Source organism: Mobula hypostoma, chromosome 24 (assembly GCF_963921235.1).
Source record: "Mobula hypostoma chromosome 24, sMobHyp1.1, whole genome shotgun sequence".
In the NCBI taxonomy this organism is placed as follows: domain Eukaryota; kingdom Metazoa; phylum Chordata; class Chondrichthyes; order Myliobatiformes; family Myliobatidae; genus Mobula; species Mobula hypostoma.
In genome coordinates this window covers 13,287,415-13,310,876 of record NC_086120.1, presented here as the reverse complement: position 1 = coordinate 13,310,876, position 23,462 = coordinate 13,287,415, and positions in this window count along the sequence as shown.

Below are 23,462 nucleotides of genomic sequence, written 5' to 3'. Positions count from 1 at the left end.
AATGACCTTCTCTTCAAAGAATAGCTTTTTCCCCTATGTAGTCTGTGGCGAGGTTTTGCTGCCAATACCCACTATCGGAGTGGTGAGACCCACTTCTTACCAAGAAGGAGATACTCCCTGTGAACAAAGTAGTTGATACATAGTTTATTTTTAATGACACACATTTAATTTTAGACAAATAGTTCTTATCAAACATTTAACACTCACAGAGGATTTCCTATTTATAGAAGATTTCCAAACTACCAAAGGTTTATAAGTGTCAAAGAATTTCCAAACACAGGTACAATTTTTATGAACTAAGATAACATACCAATAAGGTGCAGACAAATGAATTGTCTGTTGCAGAAACCCCATCTTGCAGAATGAATTCTAGTTCTTCTTTCTGTCACCTTATCTTTCTGTCATTCTTATAGTCATTCCTAACAATCTCCATTGCTTTCTAAAATTTATTGTTTTGCTACTAGTTTCGCTACTGTTTTCTGCATCTGATGTTTTTCAGATACCTTTTCTGGGGCAATGTAATTCACACAGATGGTCTAAAAACTCCTGGCGACAGAGATCCCACTCACCCAAAAGTAATGCTATAAGGACTGACTCTCTGAGTACATAAATACCACAACTATCATTTTGTCAACTCTACAAGTAACCATGTTTGATGTGCTAAGTGACATAATCAGTCTGATCGGCAAGCTCCCTTTATCTCAATCACAATGATGCAAATACTTAGCCAGTGTTGCACACCAATTAACATAACCCCATTGCCTTAGAAATTTAAAATTGTCACAGCAACTCTAAACCTTCGTTCTGCTGTGTTCGTTCTGGGATGTCTCTGACCGGGTGCACGTCATCCTGGTACGAGAGGGAAAGCAACCAGAAGTCGTGATACATGTTGGGACCAACGACATAGGCAGGAAGAGGGATGAGGTCCTGAAGTGTGAGTTTCGGGAACTAGGCAGAAGGCTGAAGACAGGACCTCAAGGGTGGCGTTCTCAGGATTGCTGCCAGTGCTACGTGACAGTGATGGTAAGAATTGGAGGAGATGGCAGTTGAATGTGTGGCTGAGGAGTTGGTGCTGGGATCAGGGTTTTAGATTTTTAGATCATTGGGATCTCTTCTGGGGAAAGTGGGACCTGTAAAGATTGGATGGGTTGCACCTGAACTCGACGAGGAGCAACATCCTTGCAGGTAGGTTTGCTAGCATGGTTCGGAAGGGTTTAAACTAATTTGCAAGGGGGATGGGACCCAGAGCGATAGAGCAGTGAAAGAAGTGCATGGAGTAAAGCCAGATCTAACATACAGAGAGGCTTTGAGGAAAGAGAAGCAGAATAAACGGTGTAAAGACAGTAAGGTAGAAGGGCTGAAATGTGTGTACCTCAATGCAAGAAGCATCAGGAACAAAGGTGATGAACTGAGAGCTTGGATACATACGTGGAATTATGATGTAGTGGCTATTACAGAGACTTGGCTGGCACCAGGGCAGGAATGGATTCTCAATATTCCTGGATTTCAGTGCTTTGAAAGGGATAGAGCGGGTGGAAAAAGGGGAGGAGTGGTGGCATTACTGGTCAGGGATACTACTACAGCTACAGAAAGCATGGGCAATGTAGCAGGATCCTCTTTTGAGTCAATATGGGTGGAAGTCAGGAACGGGAAGGGAGCAGTTACTCTATTGGGGGTATTCTATAGGCCTCCTGGTAGCAGCAGAGATACAGAGGAGCAGATTGGGAGGCAGATTTTGGAAAGGTGCAAAAATAACAGGGTTGTTATCATGGGTGACTTTAAATTCCCTAATATTGATTGGCACCTGATTGGTTCCAAGGGTTTAGATGGGGCAGAGTTTGTTAAGTGTGTCCAGGATGGATTCCTGTCACAGTATGTGGACAGGCCGACGAGGGGAAAGCCATACTAGATCTAGTACTAGGTAATGAACCGGGTCAGGTCACAGATCTCTCAGTGGGTGAGTATCTGGGGGACAGTGACTACCACACCCTGGCTTTTAGCATTATCATGGAAAAGGATAGAATCAGAGAGGACAAGAAAATTTTTAATTGGGGAAAGGCAAATTATGAGGCTATAAGGCTAGAACTTGTGGGTGTGAATTGGGATGATGCTTTTGCAGGGAAATGTACTATGGACATGTGGTCGATGTTTAGAGATCTCTTGCGGGATGTTAGGGATAAATTTGTCCCAGTGAGGAAGATAAAGAATGGTAGGGTGAAGGAACCATGGGTGACAAGTGAGGTAGAAAATCTAGTCAGGTGGAAGAAGGCAGCATACATGAGGTTTAGGAAGCAAGGATCAGATGGGTCTATTGTGGAATATAGGGAAGGAAGAAAGCAGCTTAAGAAGGGGCTGAGAAGAGCAAGAAGGGGGCATGAGAAGGCGTTGGCGAGTAGGGTAAAGGAAAACCCCAAGGCATTCTTCAATTATGTGAAGAAAAAAAGGATGACAGGAGTGAAGGTAGGACTGATTAGAGATAAAAATGGGAAGGTGTGCCTGGAGGCTGTGGAAGTGAGTGAGGTCCTCAATGAATACTTCTCTTCGGTATTCACCAATGAGAGGGAACTTGATGATGGTGAGGACAATATGAGTGAGGTTGATGTTCTGGAGCATGTTGATATTAAGGGAGAGGAGGTGTTGGAGTTGTTAAAATACATTAGGACAGATAAGTCCCCGGGGCCTGATGGAATATTCCCCAGGCTGCTCCACAAGGCAAGAGAAGAGATTGCTGAGCCTCTGGCTAGGATCTTTATGTCCTCGTTGTCCATGGGAATGGTACCGGAGGATTGGAGGGAGGCGAATGTCGTTCCCTTGTTCAAAAAAGGTAGTAGGGATAGTCCGGATAATTATAGACCAGGGAGCCTTATGTCTGTGGTGAGAAAGCTGTTGGAAAAGGTTCTTAGAGATAGGATCTATGGGCATTTAGAGAATCATGGTCTGATCAGGGACAGTCAGCATGGCTTTGTGAAAGGCAGATCGTGTCTAACAAGCCTGATAGAGTTCTTTGAGGAGGTGACCAGGCATATAGATGAGGGTAGTGCAGTGGATGTGATCTATATGGATTTTAGTAAGGCATTTGACAAGGTTCCACAAGGTAGGCTTATTCAGAAAGTTAGAAGGCATGGGATCCAGGGAAGTTTGGCCAGGTGGATTCAGAATTGGCTTGCCTGCAGAAGGCAGAGGGTGGTGGTGGAGGGAGTACATTCAGATTGGAGGATTGTGACTAGTGGTGTCCCACAAGGATCTGTTCTGGGACCTCTAGTTTTCAAGATTTTTATTAACGACCTGGATGTAGGGGTAGAAGGGTGGGTTGGCAAGTTTGCAGACGACACAAAGGTTGGTGGTGTTGTAGATAGTGTCGAGGATTGTCAAAGATTGCAGAGAGACATTGATAGGATGCAGAAGTGGGCTGAGAAGCGGCAGATGGATTTCAACCCGGAGAAGTGTGAGGTGGTACACTTTGGAAGGACAAACTCCAAGGCAGAGTACAAAGTAAATGGCAGGATACTTGGTAGTGTGGAGGAGCAGAGAGATCTCGGGGTACATGTCCACAGATCCCTAAAAGTTGCCTCACAGGTGGATAGGGTAGTTAAGAAAGCTTATGGGGTGTTAGCTTTCATAAGTCGAGGGATAGAGTTTAAGAGTCGCGATGTAATGATGCAGCTCTATAAAACCCTGGTTAGGCCACACTTGGAGTACTGTGTCCAGTTCTAGTCACCTCACTATAGGAAGGATGTGGAAGCATTGGAAAGGGTACAGAGGAGATTTACCAGGATGCTGCCTGGTTTAGAAAGTATGCATTATGATCAGAGATTAAGGGAGCTAGGGCTTTACTTTTTGGAGAGAAGGAGGATGAGAGGAGACATGATAGAGGTGTACAAGATAATAAGAGGAATAGATAGAGTGGATAGCCAGCGCCTCTTCCCCAGGTCAGCACTGCTCAATACAAGAGGACATGGCTTTAAGGTAAGGGGTGGAAAGTTCAAGGGGGATATTAGAGGAAAGTTTTTTACTCAGAGAGTGGTTGGTGCATGAGATGCATTGCCTGAGTCAGTGGTGGAGGCAGATACACTAGTGAAGTTTAAGAGACTACTAGACAGGTATATTGAGGAATTTAAGGTGGGGGCTTATATGGGAGGCAGGGTTTGAGGGTCAGCACAACATTGTACTGTACTATTCTATGTTCTATGTTCTAAAGCACAAGTCAGCAATAAGCCTTGGGCCCTGCAAAGTGAATATCCATCAGATCTCTCTCTCTCTAACACACACACACTTCTCTTCTTCACGCTTTCATCTTATTCTCTCCTTTCTTTCTCTTTTTCTCTCTCATTGTCTTCTTTTGCACATTAGTTGTTTGCCAGTCTTTGTTTTGGAGAGGAGAGTGGATCATCGGAGAAAAGGAAGGGGGGCACTGGGGAGGTAATGGGCAGGTTAATAAGAAGAGTTAAGAGGCCAGAATGGGCAATAGAAGAGGGAAAGGAGAGGGGGAAATTTATCAGAAGGAGAAATTAATATTCAGTGGAGGCAAAGGAACTGAGAAAAGGGAATAGCATTTTTATAGGACACAAGGTGGGAAGAAGTATAGCTCCATCTGTAAAATGTGGAATTTCCCAGTGGCCAACCATTTTAATTCCTATCCGTGTTCCTTTTCCAATTTATAGGTCCATGACCTATTCTTTTGCCATGGGAGGTGATCATTCTCAGGTTGGAGGAACAACACCACATTCCGTATTGGTAGCCTCCTACCTGATAGCATAAACATCGATTTCTCCTTCCGGTAATTTTTTCCCCTCCCTGTTCCTTCTTCTTCTATTCCCCACTCTGGCCTTTTACCTCTCTTCCTTACCTGCCTATCACCTACCCTTGGTGCCCCTCCTTCCTCCCTTTCTGCCCTGGTCTCCTCCTATTAGATTCCTTCTTCTTCAGCCCTTTGCCCTTCTCAATTATTATGTCCCAGCTTCTTATTTCATTCCCCCTCCCCAGCCACCTTTCTTCACCCATTTTCTTCTAGCTTGTCTTCCTTTCCTTCCCCCACCTTACTCGGGCATCTTCCCCTCTTCTTTCCAATCCTGATAAATTGTCTCGGCTTGAAACATCAACTGATTCATTTCCATGGATACTGTCTCACCTGCTGAGTTCACTTAGCATTTTGTGTGTGCTGCTCTGGATTTCTAGCATCTGCAGAAGCTCTTGTGAATGTGTCTGCTTATGTATAGTTTTTTGTAAATTCTATTGTATTTTTCTTTTTCCCTGCAAAAAAAATCTCGAGGTAGTATACGGAAACATATATGTACTTCGATAATAAATTTATTTTCAACTTTGAATTTTGAATTCCTTTTCACCAAAATATACAACACTGATCAAAGGAAAGCTGGTAGAGAAGATTATTCCTGAACTTCACTTGACCCCTGCTGCTCATGTCAAATTAATGTTTTATTTTGACTAAAGAGCATTCCGGGGGGATGCTCACTCCCAGTGAAATATAGAACTGTAGCAAGAACTGATCGCTCATAAATCAAGGGCTATCAGATGGCTGTGTTTCGATTGCTCAGCTTGTCAAGTAACTATCTTCCAAAGGATGACAGACCTTGAGAAAATTGCTCCATAGCTGGGTCAGGGAATACTGCCAGTTCCCATCAACTTTCATTATAAACAAAGACTTCCTCCTTACGGACCGCAAGCAAAACTGTATTTTACTTTTCCTCCAGCCCCTGCCAACGTTTTTTGGCATTCTACTCAAATATTATTAACTTCAGATAGTTCTGTTGCCCATTCATTAGATTTACACCAACAACGCGGCAACTAATCACCGAGATGCTCCCTGCTGCCCAAAACGGATGCACTTCATTTTCCTTTGATTAGAGATCCTTTTTTATAATCACTACTGATCCTTAAGCGGCTGATCTGCAGAGAAGGTGGAGTTGATTTTTTTCTCCCCTGGCTGTGGTTTGTAGAATCAGGATTCACAATCTCAATACAAGGGGTCAGCCATTCTATACTGAGATGAGAAGAAACTTCTTCACCAAGAGGAAAGTGAATCACAGGAGGTCAATTCTTGAGGGGCTGGTGGAGAGTATTGATAGATCGGTTGGTACTAAAGGAATCAACAGATATGGGGTTAGAATATGAAAAGGATAAGGGGTTAAATTGCCTACCTGCTCCTCTCATGTTTTTGTGCTCTTATGATAATTGTTCACACCAAGGAACATTATTAAGTGATGCAATAAGATGACATACAAGAGTGAGATCAATCAACTATTGCAATAACAACCTTGTATTTAATCATCAGCAAGACCAAGGACTACAGGAAGGAAGGGGAAGTCGGGAGAACACTAGCTTCACATTACTACCATGGGGGAGGAGGTACAGGAGTCTGAAGACTCACACTCAATGTTTTGAGAACAACTCTTCCCCTTCAGATTTCTGAAGTGCCCATGAACACTACCTCATTATTTGTCTTTTCTACTATCTATTTTGGTAACTTAGAGTAATTATGTCTTGCTCTATACTGCTGTTATAAAACACATTTCTCTACATGGGTTGGTGACGAACGTGATTCAGATTTTGAACTTTTGTATGATTAAATGCTCAGGAGTGCTAAGATAGCATGTAGTATCATATTCCTGATGGAGTCAGAGTAACACGGCAAAGAAACAAGTCCCTTTGAAACAACTAATTCATAGCATCCAAGGAGCCCACCTAAGGCAATCCGATTTGGCCCATATCCCCCAAAACCTTTCCCAAGCATATATTTATCCAAATGCACTTGAAGTGTCATTATTTCACCTCTCTCAATTACTTCCCCTTCCATCTATGCATCACTCTTGTGAAGCATTTGTACCTTCCTCTCTCACTTAATCCCATGGTTTCTAGTTCTTGATTCCCTTTCCACAGGAAAGAAAGGCTGTATTTAAACTTTGTCTCTGCTCCTCAAAATGTTATACATCCTTTATGAGGCCACCCTTGTCGCAGCTGACTAGGTAGCATCTTCTGTTTTAACTTCCCTCACACAGAGTAGTGGTGGACCTAGTTGCAGAGAAATGTCACGCAAGATTAGAGGAAAAACATCTAGCCAGGCTTTACTGGATTCCTTAGCAGGCAAGGTACAGGCAGAGGATCAATCCAAAAAACATTAACTAGTTTCAGAAACTAGAGATTCCTACAAATAAAGGCAAGGCTTCACTTACAAAAGGCGACTCCAAGACCAACCAAAGAAACATGGGACAAGGAACTTATATCGGGCTACAAACAAGGGACAGGTGATAACAATGAACTAATAATTAGCCACATAGGCAGGTGAGATGGAAGGGATTGACCTTGTCAACTTACCCTCCCTATAGTGGCCAGTTTAAAGGGTGTGAGAGTGCCCCCTCCTCCTCTACAGGCGGCTCCTGGCGGCCCAAGACAATCAGGATGGTGGCAGTGGAAAGCCTGGATCAGGTCTGAGTCTAAGATATGTCATGCCAGCACCCATGTATGTTCCTCTGGATCATATCCCTCCTGGCCAGGTGGCGGGGGCTGTAACCATGACTTCAGGAGTCAAACTACCACTTACAATGCAAGGGGGAGGCATGGAGGGAACTGGAGAGGTTACCATTGGTTTCAACTGGTTCTTGCTTTCATAGACTTAAGCAGAGCCAACTAGTACGTCACAAGTTTGACCCACCTGATGATCTTAAATGGCCCAACAAATCTCAAAAAACAATTTTCTGGACTTAGCTGAGAGCCAAATCTTCGGTCCCAGCCTGAGGAGATAAATAAATCTCTTCCTATTGTTGGTTTGCTTCTGGGGACTGGTTGAGGTGCATTTCAAGGCTGCCTGAGCCCTTCTCCAGATCCCCTTGGACTGAGCAACAAACTTCCCTGCAGCTGGAACGCCAACCTCCACTTCCTGACTATAGAAAAGTGATGGCTAAAACCTGAATTGGCACTCAAATGGGGATACGGTAGTGGAGAAGTTCTGCAGAGTGTTTTGTGCCAGTTCTGCCCAGATCAAGAACTGGCTTCCAAAGGATGCAAGTAGGACACAAAGCAGTAGGGGTATTTCTCGAGGTTCCGATGAACCCATTACATCTGACCATTGGATTGCGGGTGGAAACCTGAAAAGAGACAATTAGAAAAGCCAAATAGAGACCAGAAAGCCTTTCAGTAATGGAACATGAACAGGGGACTATGATCAGATACAATGTCATCTGGATTACCATGAACCCTGACGACACTCTGTAGCAAAATATCAGCAGTTTCTTTGGTAGAGGGAAGTTTAGGCAGGGCAATGAAGTGAGCAGCTTTACGAAAATGGTCTACCACCACCAGAATTACAGTGACCTAGTGAAAATGGCAGGCTGGTAATGAAATCCATCAAGATGTGGGACTATGGGGACAGGTCAAGGGTGCTGAAGCCCAGAAGGGCGCTGATCAGAAGATTTCTATTGAGCACAGACATAATGCGATTGGATATCCTTTGTCATCTCTGGCCACCAAAAGCGTCTCTGAATAAACTCCAAAGTTCTCCCCACTCCAGGGCACCCAGAAACTGGATGTGTGATCCCACCGGAGAAGATTTTTATGATGTTTCCATACCACAAAGGGGCTCTTGGAACCATCCAACCAATGGGCAACCCTCTTTTAATGCTAGTTTGACTGCTAGGAGCTCTCAGTTACAAACATCATAGTTCCTCTGAGTAGGGGACAGGCATCTGGAAAAGAATAAATGGGGTGAAACCTACTGTCAGTCACAGACCCCATAGAGAACAGCTCCAACATCAATGCTTGGACACATCTACCGTAACAATAAAGAGTAGTTCAGGGTTTCGGTGCATCAGTATTGTGGCCAAAGTGAATCACCTCTTTAATTCATCAAAGGAAGTTTGCGCTTCAGTCGTCCAGTGAATACAGGACTGAGAACCCCTAGTAAGTGCGGAGACAGGTGCAGCAAAGTGCTGAAACTGCAAATGATGCTCCTACAGAAATTGGCAAAGTCGAGAAACCTCTGCACCTGCTTTAATGTCTTTGGCTGTGGCCATTCAGTGATGGGAGCAACCTTACCTGACTCCATCTGCATTCCTTCTGGAGAGACGACTATAACCTAGGAAGGAGAGTTTGTAAGAATGGAACTCACAGTTTTCAAACTTCACCAAGAGATGATTTACATAGAGTTTCTGGAGGACTTGTTGGACATGCTGAACGTGCTTCTGGAGAGATTTTGAAAAGATTAGAACATCATCTGGATAACCAGAAACAAAACAGTTCAACATCTCCTGCAGAACATCATTTACCAAGGACTGAAAAACTGCAGGGGTGTTTACCAATCCAAATGGCATGATGGGATATTTCCAGTGGCCACTAGGGGTGCTAAAGGCCCTCTTCCATTCATCACTTTCTGTGATGCACATCAGATTGTAGGCACTACCCAGATAGAGCTTTGTGAAAATGGTGGCTTTTGTAGAAGCTTAAATGCAGGTGACATCAGTGGGAGAGTACAATGGTTCTTAGTGGTAATTTTAGTGAGATCTTGATACAGGGATGAAAGCCATGTCTTTCTTGGAAACAAAGAAGCCAGCACAGGCCAGTGAAGCGGAAGGGCGAATGAAACCAGTCTTAAGAGCATCCTGGATATATTTTTCCATGGCTGTGTTTTCAGGGGTAGAGAGAGAATACAACTGCCCTCTCGGGTAAACAGTACCAGGAAGAACTTCAACGGCATAGTCATATGGTCCATGAGATGGCAACTCAGTAGTACACTGACTAAGGACCTCTGTCAGATCATGATATTCAGGAGGCAAATGCGTAATAGGTCTAATGAGTAGACAAGAGAGTCACAAGGACTCACCATTTCAACTGCTGCAGCTATCTCTTTGTGCAGCATAGCCACTGGGGACGCAGGAGAGATGCAGGAATTCAGGCATGCAGGGCTCCAATGAAGAAGAGATCCAGTGGTCCAGGAGAACTGTGGGTCATGAAGCTACAGCCATGGATAGCCAAGAATTAAAGGGTTTCGAGAGGACTCGAGGAGATACAGAGAAATTGTAGCTACAGTCAAGTGAAGAGGCTTTGTTCTGTTCTTGATTACTCCAGAGCCGATGGGCTGCCATCTATAACTTGAATCTTCCATGGTGAGGGACAGGCCTCAAAGAGAATGCATATTTGTACTAATTCAATGTCGAGCAGATTATCAGCTGCACCCAAGTACATAAATGCGCTGTGATAAGCGCAATGGTCTTCTCACTGGGGTCGTTCCAAGTGCGGGTGGCTGGGACTAGTAAATGGGAGCAGGGGTCTCAAGTTGGGCTGTTCCGCTCGCTAAGGTCTTCCCATCCTTTTGGCTTTTACTGCTGACTCAGGCTAGGAGACACACAGGTGACTAGTAGCTCCATGGTAAAGACAACAGCCCTTCCCTCATACATCTCTCCCTCTCCTCAGGTGTCAGGCAAGTTCACCTTAACTGCATTGGTTCATTTTCCGGCTGTTGACTAGAATGGGCAAGCTCATGAGATCGAGATCTCAGCGACAACAGACTTAGAGTGATGCGAGAAGGACGGCATTCTCTCTTCCTCTCACGAGCGCAGTTGTCAATCCGGATGGTCATGGTTGTGAGCTCCTCCAAGCTGGACTCCACTCTCAACTGGAAAGTTCATCCTTCACCTCTTTTGAGAGGCCATGGTGAAAGAGGGTGAGGTGTGCTTCCCAATCCCACTTGCTTTCAGCTATCAGAGTCATGAATTCTATTACAAAGTCTGCAACAGATCAGGCCCCCTGGTGCACATCTGTTAGCCACCTAGCTGCCTCCCAGTCTCTCACTGGGTGGTCAAAAACCTTTTTAAGGGTGTCCCTGAACATCTCTAAATTACTGCAGATTGGTGATTGCTGGCACCCTAGAGCAGTTGCCAACTCTAGTGCACAATCTAACAGCAGAGATAGAACGTAGGTGATCTTGGATTTTATCAGACTGAGAGACTGAGGGCTGGAGTTCAAAGACAAGGGCACACTGAGTTAGAAAGGCTTTGCAACTACCTGGATTCCCATCATAACACTGGAGAGCAGGGATGCTGAGTTCATTGATTGGCATATCTGCAGGTAGCACTGTCCCAGGAGGTGGAACTGGTGTGGGTATTGGCTTTGCACCAGGACAATGATCTTGAGAAAGGCATGCATGTAACTGCCGAAGAGCCTCAGCTAATTGCTTAACAATGTCCATAAGCTGCTGTAGTTTTTCTTGGTGTGTACCAAGCCATTTTTCCTGCTTAGGAACAGCAGCAAAGAACTGCCCCTCCTCCGCTGGGTCCATCTTGATGTTTCAGTCTTGCTGTTACAGATGACTAAATTACTTCTTCAGTTTTAACTTCCCTCACACAGAATTATAATGAACCCAGTTGTGCAGAAAGTCACAAAAAATTAGAGGAAAAACTCCAACAAGGCTTTACTGGATTCCCTAGGAGGCAGGGTACAGGCAAAGGGTACAAAACACATTAACTAGAGTTTTGGAAATTAAAAATTCCTAGTAACAAAGGTAAGGCTTCATTTAGAAAAGATGCGCAAAAAAAGGGACAAGGTACTCGTATAAGGCTACAAACAAGGCACAGGTGATAACACTGATCTAATAATTAGCCTCAAACAACAGGAATTCTGCAGATGCTGGAAATTCAAGCAACACACATCAAAGTTGCTGGTGAACGCAGCAGGCCAGGCAGCATCTATAGGAAGAAGCGCAGTCGACGTTTCAGGCCGAGACCCTTCGTCAGGACTAACTGAAGGAAGAGTCCTGACGAAGGGTCTCGGCCTGAAACGTCGACTGCGCTTCTTCCTATAGATGCTGCCTGGCCTGCTGCGTTCACCAGCAACTTTGATGTGTGTTGCTAATAATTAGCCTAATAGGCAAGTGAGCGGGAAGGGAATGGCCTTGTCAAAGAGCCTCCTTCTGGTGACCAGTTCGAGGTGTGACAACCTTTCAATATCCTACTCACCAAAGAATAAAGTACTAGCCTGTTCAAACTCTCTCCCTAAAACTTACACTGATGGGGGATCTCAGCTGAATCAAGTACATACCTTCTGTCTCCACAGTTGCTACTTGATCCAATGAGATCTTCCAGACTTCTGGTTTTTATTGAAATATAATCAGGATCCTAAATAGGATCTCTGTAGATCACCAGCAAAAGGTAAGCTTGTAAACAAGTACATTAGATTGCTACGGCAGGAGAGTTGGTGGTCACACACTTCTTTTACAATCCCGCCTCTGCATCCACATTAGTTACTCTGTCCCCGGTCATTCCTTCCTTCATTACTTGGTCACAACTCTCTCGATCACACCCTCTCTTACTCTCAATCAAATCCTCTCTCAATCGGTGCTTCTCTCAATTACTCCGCCTTCCCGCTCTCCCTGAAGATTACCCAATATTGCATATATTCCCTCATTCTATTACTTCCAAAGTAGGTGTGCAGAGCATTGCTCGAGTCTATTGTTTGTAGAATTAGTGCTTTCTTTCTCTTGTATGCTGTGTTTGCTGTTTAGTTTGCACAGTCATGTGTTTCCTGTGGGTTGATCCCCAAAGTTCTCAAGATGCTGAGAAGTTTACATTAGTGTGGACATTTTTAAAAAAGGGAAATGCTTACAAAGTTTATGGGTGTTCATTTAAAACTGAGGTAGTGAAATTACCTCAGTGATGTGGAGTCAGATCACTGGAGACATTTAAAGAGGAAATAGATAGGTGTTTGGAAGATCAGAGAACTGAGGCCTAAGGGAGTTGGTTCAGAAAAAGAGGTGATACCAAGAGCAGATCAACCACTTTCATATCAAATGGTGGGTCAGGATTGTGTGGCTGAGTAGCCTGAATGTACTCCTATTTTCTAGTGTTCTTATGAATACACCCCCAATTGCTGACAGCATATCTAGTAGAATTTCTCTTTACATGTCCTTTCAGTTTGCATTAATGCATTGTTAGCATTGTCACTTAATCTTCTAAATTCCACAAAACCCAATTTTTGTAATCTTTTAAATCATACTTGTGAACTTTCTTTTACAAAGGCAATAGATCCTCTCAACTGTGTGTGAAAAGATTTACTGAAATGTTGCCTAGATGGAAGCAGAAAATTACAGGGACAATTGGATAGACTGGGACTGTGTTCCCTGGAGTGAAGGAGGTTGGTAATGGACCTTATAGAGACTTATAAAATCATGAAGGACCTAAATAAAGTGTATTGTCACAGTCAAGCACAGATTTAATATGCGAAGGAATAAGGGGATCGGTGGACAGCTTTTTTCACACTGAATGTAGTGTGTATATGGAATGAGCTACCAGAAAATGTGGAAGAGGCATGTGACTACTATGAAGAGGAAAAGCTTAAAGGGATGTGGTCCAAATGTAGGTCTAAGGGACTGGCTCAGGAATGGACCAGTTGGATCGAAGAGCCTGTTTCGGTGCTGTATAACTTGATGGTTCAATGATACCAAGTGTGTCTGTTCCTGTGATATCAAATTCTCAGCATGAATATGAGCGTTTTTTTTTAAACTTTGTCAAAGTCACGTGGCATGTAGAAGAACAAATTGAAGGTCCAACTCTCTCAGTAAAAAGATAACGCATTAGAGAATGGAACAGGGCAGATGATCGAAGTTTGTGTGGAGGAGAACTTTGCATCTAGTGAACATAATGCCATTATTTTCAAGGAGATTATGGAAACAGCTGATTCGGGTCCACCTGTTTGATTCATAATTGTGACATTGTATGTGGAATAATTCTAAGTTATGTTAAAGAGTAATAGAACACTACAGCATAGTCCATTCATCTGCCTAGTCCCACACAACTGCACCCGGACCATAGCTCTCCCTACCCCTCCCAACCATGTTGTTGTTGTTGAGTACTGTCACTTTGCTGTCGGCTCATGGTTAGTATAGTTGTCCACAGGATTTTCTTCTGTACAGATAGTGCTGCTCCTCAGCTTGGGATCTGGCTGGATTCGAACTCAGGACCATCTGTCTTGAAGTCCATTGCTGATGCTACTACACCTCCAACTGACCCCCATCCACCTACCTATCCAAATTTCTCTTAAGTGTTGAATCAAACCCACTTCCACTACTTGAGCTGGCAGCTCTTTCCACACTCTCACCACCCTCTGAGTGAAGAAGATCCCTTTCATGTTTCCCCTCTTTTCACCCTTAACCCATAATCTCTAGTTATAGTCTCACCCAACCTCAGTGGGAAAATTTACCCGTCATAACTGCATTATCATCCAGATCATTGATATAGATGACAACCAACAGAGCACGCAGCACTAATCCCTGTGGCACACCACTAGTCACAGGCTTCCAGTCAGAGATACAACCATCTACTAACACTCTCTGGCTTCTCCTGCAAAACCAATGTCTAATGCAATTTACTACCTCATCTTGAATGCCAAATGTAACAACCTCCCAAGAGTGACCCTGTCAAAGGCCTTGCTAAAGTCCATGTAGACAACATCCACTGCCTTGCCTTCATCAACTTTCCTGGTAACATCCTCAAAAATTTCTATAAGTTTGGTTAGATATAACCTATCATGTACAAAGCCATGTTAACTATCCTAAACAATCCTTCTCTGTCCAAATAATATATCCAGTTGATTAGAAGGGATGTCAGGCTCACTGGCCTATAATTTCTTGTTTATTCTTGGAGCCTTTCTTAAACAACGGAACAACATTAGCTATCTCCCGATACCTGACCTGTGGAAAAGGATGTTTTAAATTTCTCTTCTCAGGGCCCTGTAATTTCTGCACTAACCTCCTACTGGGGCTGAAAGAAAAAACTTGTCAGGTCCTGTAATTTGTCTCAAGATACACATCTTCCTCTGTAATCTGTACAGGGTCCATGGACTCACTGCTGCTTTGCCTCACTTTTATAGACTCTGGGTCAATCTCCTGAGTAAATACAAATGCAAAAAAATCCATTTAAGATCTACCGCATCTCTTCTGAACTCCATGCATAGATTACCATTATGACCTTCTAGAGGAGCAATTTTATCCCTTGCTATCATTTTGCTCTTATTGTATTTGTAGAAGCCCTTCGTCTCTTCCACCTTGCCTGCTAGAATAACCTCAGGTCTTTTCTCGGTCCTCCTGATTTCTACCTTAAGTGTTTTCATACATTTCTTATACCCTTGAACTATTTATGTGTTTCCACCTGCCTAAAACTGCTATTCTCCTCCATCTTTTTGTTAACGAATGCCTCAATATCTTTCAAAAACCAAGGTTCTCTCAATGAGTTATCCTTGGCTTTTATTCTAACAATAACATACAAACTCCGTATTCTCAAAATTGCACTTTTGAAGGTCCCCCTCTTACCAACTACACTCTTGCCAGAAAACAACCTGCCCCATTCCACACTTGCCAGATCCTTTCTGACACCATCAATATTGGCTTTTCTCCCATTTAGAATCTCAACCCAAGAATCAGAACCAGTCTTTTCCACAATTACGTTGAAGCAAATGGCATTATGATCACTAGATGTAAATTGTTCCCCTCACAAACTTCTGTCATCTGCCCTGTCCTATTCTCTAATGGGAGATCTGGTATCACACTCTCTCTAGTTGCAAATTCTATGCACACATTAATGAAACTTTCCTGAACACATTTGTCAAACTCTTTGCCATCCAGCCATTTTAAAAGAGTATGGGAGTCCCAGTTAAAATCACCTATTATCACAACCTTATTGTTCTTGTTACAGTCTGTGGCTTCTCTACAAATTTGCTCCCATTATATGATTCCATTATCATAGTCATACCTTACTAACTTCTCTGTTCTATCCATAAAGCATCACTAGATAGGCTCTTTGGTCTGTACTGACTGAGCACGGAGGTGACATTTTGTCTTACTAGTATTGCCATCACTTCCACTCTATCATATCTAAAAAAAAGGAACCCTGTAACGTTGAGCTGCCAGTCCTGCCCCTCCTGCAACAAGTCTCAGTAATGACTACAATATCATAATTCCATGCGCTAATCTCATCCACTTTTCTGAAAAAACTCCATGCATCAAAATGTAGCTCAAAACATTAGTCCCACCTTGCTCAGCCTTTTGCTTCCTGGTGTTGTACATAGGCTTAACAACACCTTTCTCCACAACCAGGAAAGGAAACTCTAGGTCAGTTAGTCTGACCTCAGTGGTGGGGAAGGTGTTGGAGTCAATTATTAAGGATGAGATCTCAGGGAACTTGGCAGCACATGATAAAATAGGCTGTAGTGAGCATGGTTTCCTCAAGGGAAAATCATACCTGACAGATCTGTTGGAATTATTTGAAGGAATAACAAGCGGAATAACAAGAAGATAACGGAGAAACAGCTGCTGCTGTGCACTTGAGTGTTCAGAAAGCCTTCGACAAGGTGCCACACATGAGGCTGCTTAACAAACTATGAGACTGTGGTATTACTGGAAAGATTCTAGCATGGATAAAGCAGTGGCTGATTAGCAGGAGGTGAAGAGTGGCTGCTGATGACTAATGGTATTCCACAGGGATCTGTGTTGGGGACCGATTCTTTTTAGGTTATATGTCCATGAGTTGGATGATGGTTTTGTTGCAAAGTTTGCAGACAATGAAGATAGGTGGAGGAGCAGGTAGTTTTGAGGAAGTAGAGAGGCTACAGAAGGACTTGGACAGGTTAGGAGTTGAGCAGGTGGCAGGTGGCAGATGAAACCCAGTGTTGGGAAGTGTATGATTATGCACTTTGGGAGACGAATTGAAAAGGTTGACTATTTTCTAAATAGAGAGAAAATACAAAAAACTGTGGGGCACAAAGGGATTTGAGAGTCCTTGTGCAGGATTCCCTAGAGGTAAATTTGCAGATTGAGTCTGTGACAGGGAAGGCAAATTCAATGTGAGTACTGATTTCAAGAGGATTAGAATATAAAAGCAAGGATGTAATGTTGAGAATTAATAAAGCACTGGCGTGTCCTCACCAGGAGTATTGTGAACAGTTAAGGCCTTATCGAAGAAACGATGTGCTGAAACTGGAGAGGGTTCAAAGGAGGTTCATAGAAATGATTCCAGGATTGAACAGCCTGTCATATGAAGAGCATTTGATGGCTCTGGGCCTGTATTCACTAGAATTCAGAAGAATGAGGCGTGACCTCATTGAAACCTATCAAATGGTGGAAAGCCTTGATAGAGTGGATGTGGAGAGGATGTTTCCTATATTGGGAGAGTCTAAGAACAGAATGGAGTCCTTTTATAACAGAGATGAGGAGGAATTTCTTTAGCCAAAGAGTGGTGAATCTGTGGAATGTTTTCTCACAGACACCTGTGGAGGCCAAGTATTTATGTATATGTAAGTCAGAGGTTGATAGATTCTTGATTGGTCAGGGCATGAAGGGATATGGGGAGAAAGCAGGAGATTAGGATTGAGAGGAAAATTGGATCAGTCATGATGAAATGGTGGAGCAGACTCAATGGGCCAAATGACCTAATTTTGCTCCTATATCTTATGGTCTTATGGCCTAACCACTTCACTCTCTGTTCTGGTGCTCTGGTTCCCATCCCTCCTGCAACTCTAATTTAACCTCCCTCCCCCACCACATGCAGCACTAGCAAACGTTCCTGCTGGGATATTAGTCCCCCTCCAGTTCAGGTGCAAACCCTGGAAAAAGCCCAATGATCCAAAAACCTGATGCCCTTCCCTCTAGCACCATCTCCTTATCTATTTGTTAACTTGTATGATCTTCCTATTTCTGGCCTCACTAGCATGTGGCATGGGTAACAATCCTGAGATCTCAACATATAGGTCCTGTACTCTAACTTAGCACCTAATTCCCTGAACTCACGCTGCAGGACCTCATCACCCCCTCTTACCCATGTCTTTGGTACCGACGTGGACCATAAGCTGTGCTGCTCAGACTCCCATTTAAGAATGCTGTGGATTCAATCTGAGACATCCCTGGCAACATACCATCTGTGAATCTCATTCTCATCCATAGAACCTCCTTCCTGTTCTCCTAACCAATGAATCCTGTATTACTACAGCTTGTCTCTTCGTTCCCTTCCTTCCTGAGTCTTCGAGCTAGACTCAATGCCAGAGACCTGACTTCTGCTTGGTCATCCCTCCCTAACTGTGGCCAAAGTGGTATATCTGTTGTTGAAGGGAAGGACCACAGAGGTAATCTGCACTGGCTGCCTATCCCCTTTCCCCCTCCTGACGGGCAACCTGTTCCCTGTGTTCTACACCTAAGGTAAAACTACTACCCTGCATGTCCTGTCTATCAATCCCTCAGCTTCCCGATTTGTCCGGAGCTCATACAGTTCCAGCTCCAGTCTGTCAGAAACTGCAGCTGGATGTACTTCTTGCTAGCGTAACTGTCAGGGACAATGGAGGTTTCTCTGCCTTCCCACGAACCAGAAGAGGAGCGTTCCACTCTTCCACCTGGCAACACCACTGCTGTTATTCTGCAATAAGAAACAGGAAGGAATAAATAATGAACAAAAAATCTGCCTACGGACTATGTCTCATGTCGCCCAATCCTCGATAAGCCAAATCCTCAATTCCCCACTCTAAAACTGGCCCATTCACACTATGGCCACTCCGCTTTAACCTAATTTGTTTTTATTGGAACTTGCCAAGTGCTGAATTATGTGTAATGCAATGTTTCCTCGGGAACCGTGGCACTCAACCAGTGCCAATTGCTCCTGCTCGCCTCTTTTAAACATCCCACCCCCCCACCATGGAATTCAGTGCCTCCTCGGAAACCGTGGCACACAAAGCTGTTGTCGGAGGACAAGTCCCAGAGACAAGACTTCACACACTCTAGGCAGTTTATCAAATGGCAGGTGGCATTGTCTTAAATGTGGCATAAGTATTCTGCTGCATGTGAGATTCCTCAGGGGTTGGTGGTGGGGTGCAGGGGTTCTTTAGTTCATTCTGTTCTCTGTGCCTCTGTGCCCTGAAAAGCCATTACGAACTGCAGTTATGCCTTTTCTTGTAATTGCCTTCCCTGGGAGATTTTGGTACCTCATTGTGCATTGTTTCTTTTTCATTCATTTGAGCCAGGAGGAGTGTATAATATATTCCACATCACCCTCCTTTCATTTCTGAGCTGAAATACGCAACAGGAACCAGCATGATCTACAATTGCCAAGTGTTTTAACATCTTTTTTTTGTGGTGTAATTCTCTGCGACCAGCTGTGGAACTGACGTATCACACTGCTCTCCTTCCCCAGTGGACACACTTGTCATTCTGCTGTTTTCCCTTGAGGGAATAGTTCATTAGTGTTGAAGCTAATGAAGTTAGCTAAACGTGGTCATTAGTGCAGTTACAACACCTCACTGTGTGGTTTTAACGCAGTCACAAGTGTTGCACCATTTCAGAGCTTCCTGAACGAAAGGATGGTTCCATAGCCTGTCTGCTTAAGCTTAGATCAAAGAAATATCATATGTCAGTCAAAGTATACAATGCAGGGCCTTGTATGAGGAAAGATAAGTATAAAAGTTGTCCAAAAGAGCCCATTATATTTACTGCCCCCAGATCCGTGCCTTTGAAATTAATTGCAAATTACTGGATTTAATTAGGTCAAATTGTGCTAACTCGTACATGATGGAACCACTGGCTGTCAACCTGTTGAGCCCCAGGATACCTGGAGCTTCTGAATTATGTAGCAGAGGGGAGGTCCAAGGTGCGCTGCAGGGCAGATGTCAATGCATCTGCATATCCACTTCTCTGGTGGACCCCGTTCAGGAGCATTGACTTGTGAAGGAGAGGTCGGGATACGATGAACACAAAGCATTACACCAAGGAAGGCTGGCATAGAACTGAAGTTTCTGGTCCTGTGCACAATAGGATGTACATTCGGAATTTTGCTTCTTTTTACTTTGTTTTAATGCATTTGATTATTTATTACTATTTGAATGTAACTTTATTCAAATTAATGTTATAAATAATTTTAACTTCTTTAATATTGCTTAGATTTTTGGAATAACTTCTAAATATTTCTATCAGAGATTTTTAAAAAACTGTTAAAAAGTCTTTGACAGGCTTTGAGGCCTACTCACAGCACAAAGCCTGCTTCATCTTAGTGGATAGCTGTCAGATGTGAACAATCAGTTCATTCAGCCCTCTGCATCTGGACAAGCAAGTGTAGGAGGCAGGGTAACGGATAAGGGTAGGTAGATCATCCAATATTGACCTGAACCTGGAGTCCTTTCCTGTCACAAGGAGATGAGGCCAGGCACAAGGCAATACCATATATACCGATACAATATATTTTGATGGGAATTGAATTGAATTGAATTGAATTGACCTTATTACTTACGTTCTTCATATATATGAGGAGTAAAAAATCTTTACGTTACCTCTCCAACTAAATGTGCAAATGCAATTTATAGTAATTTATAATAAATAATATGTACAACAGAATAGTCAATATAACATAGAAACACAGTTGTGTCAGCATGAGTTAAGCAGTCTGATGGCCTGGTGGAAGAAGCTGTCCCGGAGCCTGTTGGTCCTGGCTTTTATACTGTGGTACCGTTTCCCAGATGGTAGCAGCTGGAACAGTCTGTGGTTGGGGTAACTTGGGTCCCTAATGGATCCTTCAGGACTTTTTTACACATCTGTCTTTGTAAATTTCATGAATGGTGGAAAGTTCACATCTACAGATGCGCTGGGCTGTCTGCACCACTCTGCAGAGTCCTGTGATTTAGGGAGGTACAGTTTCCTTAGCAGGCAGTGATGCAACCAATCAGGATGCTCTCAATTGTGCCCCTATAGAACGTTCTTAGGATTTGGGGGCCCACATCAAACTTTTTCAACCACCTGAGTTGAAAGAGGCACTGTTGTGTTTTTTTCACCACACAGCCGGTATGTACAGGCCAAGTGAGGTCCTCGGTGATATGCATGCTGAGGAACTTAAAGCTGTTCACCCTCTCAACTCCAGATCCATTGATGTCAATAGGGGCTAGCCTGTCTCCATTCCTCCTGTAATCCACAACCAGCTCCTTTGTTTTTGCAACATTGAGGGAGAGGTTGTTTTCTTGACACCACTGTGTCAGGGTGATGACTTCCTCTCTGTAGGCTGCTTCATTATTATTTGAGATTAGGCCAATCAGTGTAGTGTCATCAGTAAATTTAATTAGCAGATTAGAGCTGTGGCGACCCAGTCATGGGTATACAGAGAGTAAGGGAGGGGGGCTCAGTACACAGCCCTGAGGGGCACCTGTGTTGAGGGTCAGAGGGGCAGAGGTGAGGGAGTTCACTCTTACCACCTGCCGGCGATCTGACAGGAAGTTCAGGGTCCAGCTACACAAGACAGGGTGAAGGCCGAGGTCTCTGAGCTTCTTGTTGAACCTGGAGGGAATTATAGTGTTGAATGCTGAACTGTAGTCCAAGAACATCATCCTCACGTAAGCATCCTTCTTCTCCAGATGTTTGCTCAGGTTAGATTATCCTTTTACTTAAGCTGCCCTATTTCTTCAAGCAAGTCTCACAAAATGTATATCCTGCAAATCAGATTTCAAGGTTTGTATTATAAATTATCTCAGTCACTGTACTCATCAATGATAAGGTGGTGTTAAACTGTCAAGGTAACCCAGCTGTGCACAGCAGATGAGAAACTTGTCGTGAGCTGTGATATATTATGCCCAAATCCACCAAAGGCCAGTAAAGTAAGTATAAAATGAAGAAAAAGAGACACAAGAGACTGCAGATGCTGGAATTTGAAGCAACAAAAAATCTGATGGAGGAACTCAGCAGATTGAGCAGCATCTGAGGGACAGAAGGAACAGTCTGAGTTTCAGGTCAAAACCTGAATGTAAGGTTTTGACTGGAAACAGTCTGGTCACAGTCTGGTTCCAGCACCTGTAGCCATCCTTTTGATCTTCATATTCAGATTTTCTCTCAGTGGCCATTTCAAAACTTGGTTAGTCTACAATCATCTACATGGGTTACTGACAATAAACGTATCAACAGCTTGCTGGATATTGCTTCCTATAAACTTATCAAAGTATGGAAGAACTGTTTCACAGCACAAATTTGCATTAGTACAAGGGAGGTCAATAACTCAAGCCAACCATAATATTAAATCAAGTCTTCCAGATCTCCTTTTGCAGTTTGAATATCTGAGTATAGATGGACAGCTGCACTGCCAGGATCACCGATTTATCTAAGAAACCAAACAAGCCAAGATATGACAGATGATAAGAAGGCTTTTCTACATCTGAGTATGTCTTTGTTACCCTTGTGATGTATGTCTGTTAGCAGCGAAGGAAAATGCATCCTCAAGATTGGTGGGTTGGTACGACCTTAAGGGTCTGTGTTAAATAGTTTTATCTTGTTACATAATATTCTTCATTGTTCACTGGCTTCCAGCATTAAAGATTGTATGCACGAGATGCTCTTGTTAAAGGTGAATTTATGTCAGCCTTAGTCAATCAAGGAAAAAAACAGTGCACTAAAATGGGTCAGGTACCTCAGTGCCTAAACTGTGCTACTGATCTCCCTGATCTTAAGTGCATAACACCAGCGTGTACCAAAAGCCACACAGGGAAGTCTATTTCAAATGCTGTACCTGCAAAATGCAAACAAACAGAAACACCTTAGAAATCAGCACAATGTTCTACAAAGAAAATCTTGACAAAAAATAAGTGTCTCTCTCTTCCCCCCTTCTGTCTACCCACCCTTTACCCTGAAATACAAACCATTTTGATTCAGTCTTGTATTTAATTTTGTTCTCAGGAAAGCCTTAATTCCTCCAGCAGTGTTGTGATTTATTTGCTAATATTTCTGCCAGTACAAATTCTAATTGTCGAAATATGTGTCTGTGACCTTTTGTTTCTGTCAGTGGAAATATTAAACTGAGGACTTGCAGCTGTGTCCTTTTGTAGGGATTCTGAGATCTGATTTTATTTGCAAATCCAATTACATGACATAAAGGTTTTCAGGAAATGTTCAACAAGTTTCAGCTAGATCTGCATAAATACACAATAAAAGTTCAAAGATTATGTATGTCAAGAGGCAAGCCTCTTTCTCTGATTAATGCTCTTCATTATTTATTAATGTCCAAATAAAGATTTGAAAGTTTGGTCGTAGGTTTCTGTTGAAGTAGAATTGTTTCGGAAATTAAATGTCATAGAGCATAAATTTTGAAAGCAATTACTATGTCAGGCAGCATGGGCAGAGACAGAAGTAGAGATACTGGTGCACATCTTCATCAAGGTTTGCCAGCATTGGCTGGTGTCTATGGTAAAGGGACAATTTCCCAGAAGAGACTTAAAATAAGCAGTGAGATATCTGTCTATTTCTATTGGACATCTCATAGATTTCATCAAGATAGTTCTTCTTGAATCTCATAATTATAAATCCACTTATGGAACTGCTAATGGGTAAATCAAGCCAACGCAGTCCATTGAAAACAGTGGGAGGAATCAACTGCTAACAAGAACATATGGAACAGTTTTTACCTGATTCAATCAGTTTAAATATTTTAATTTATATTTAAGTGTGTGTAGTGTTCATGAAT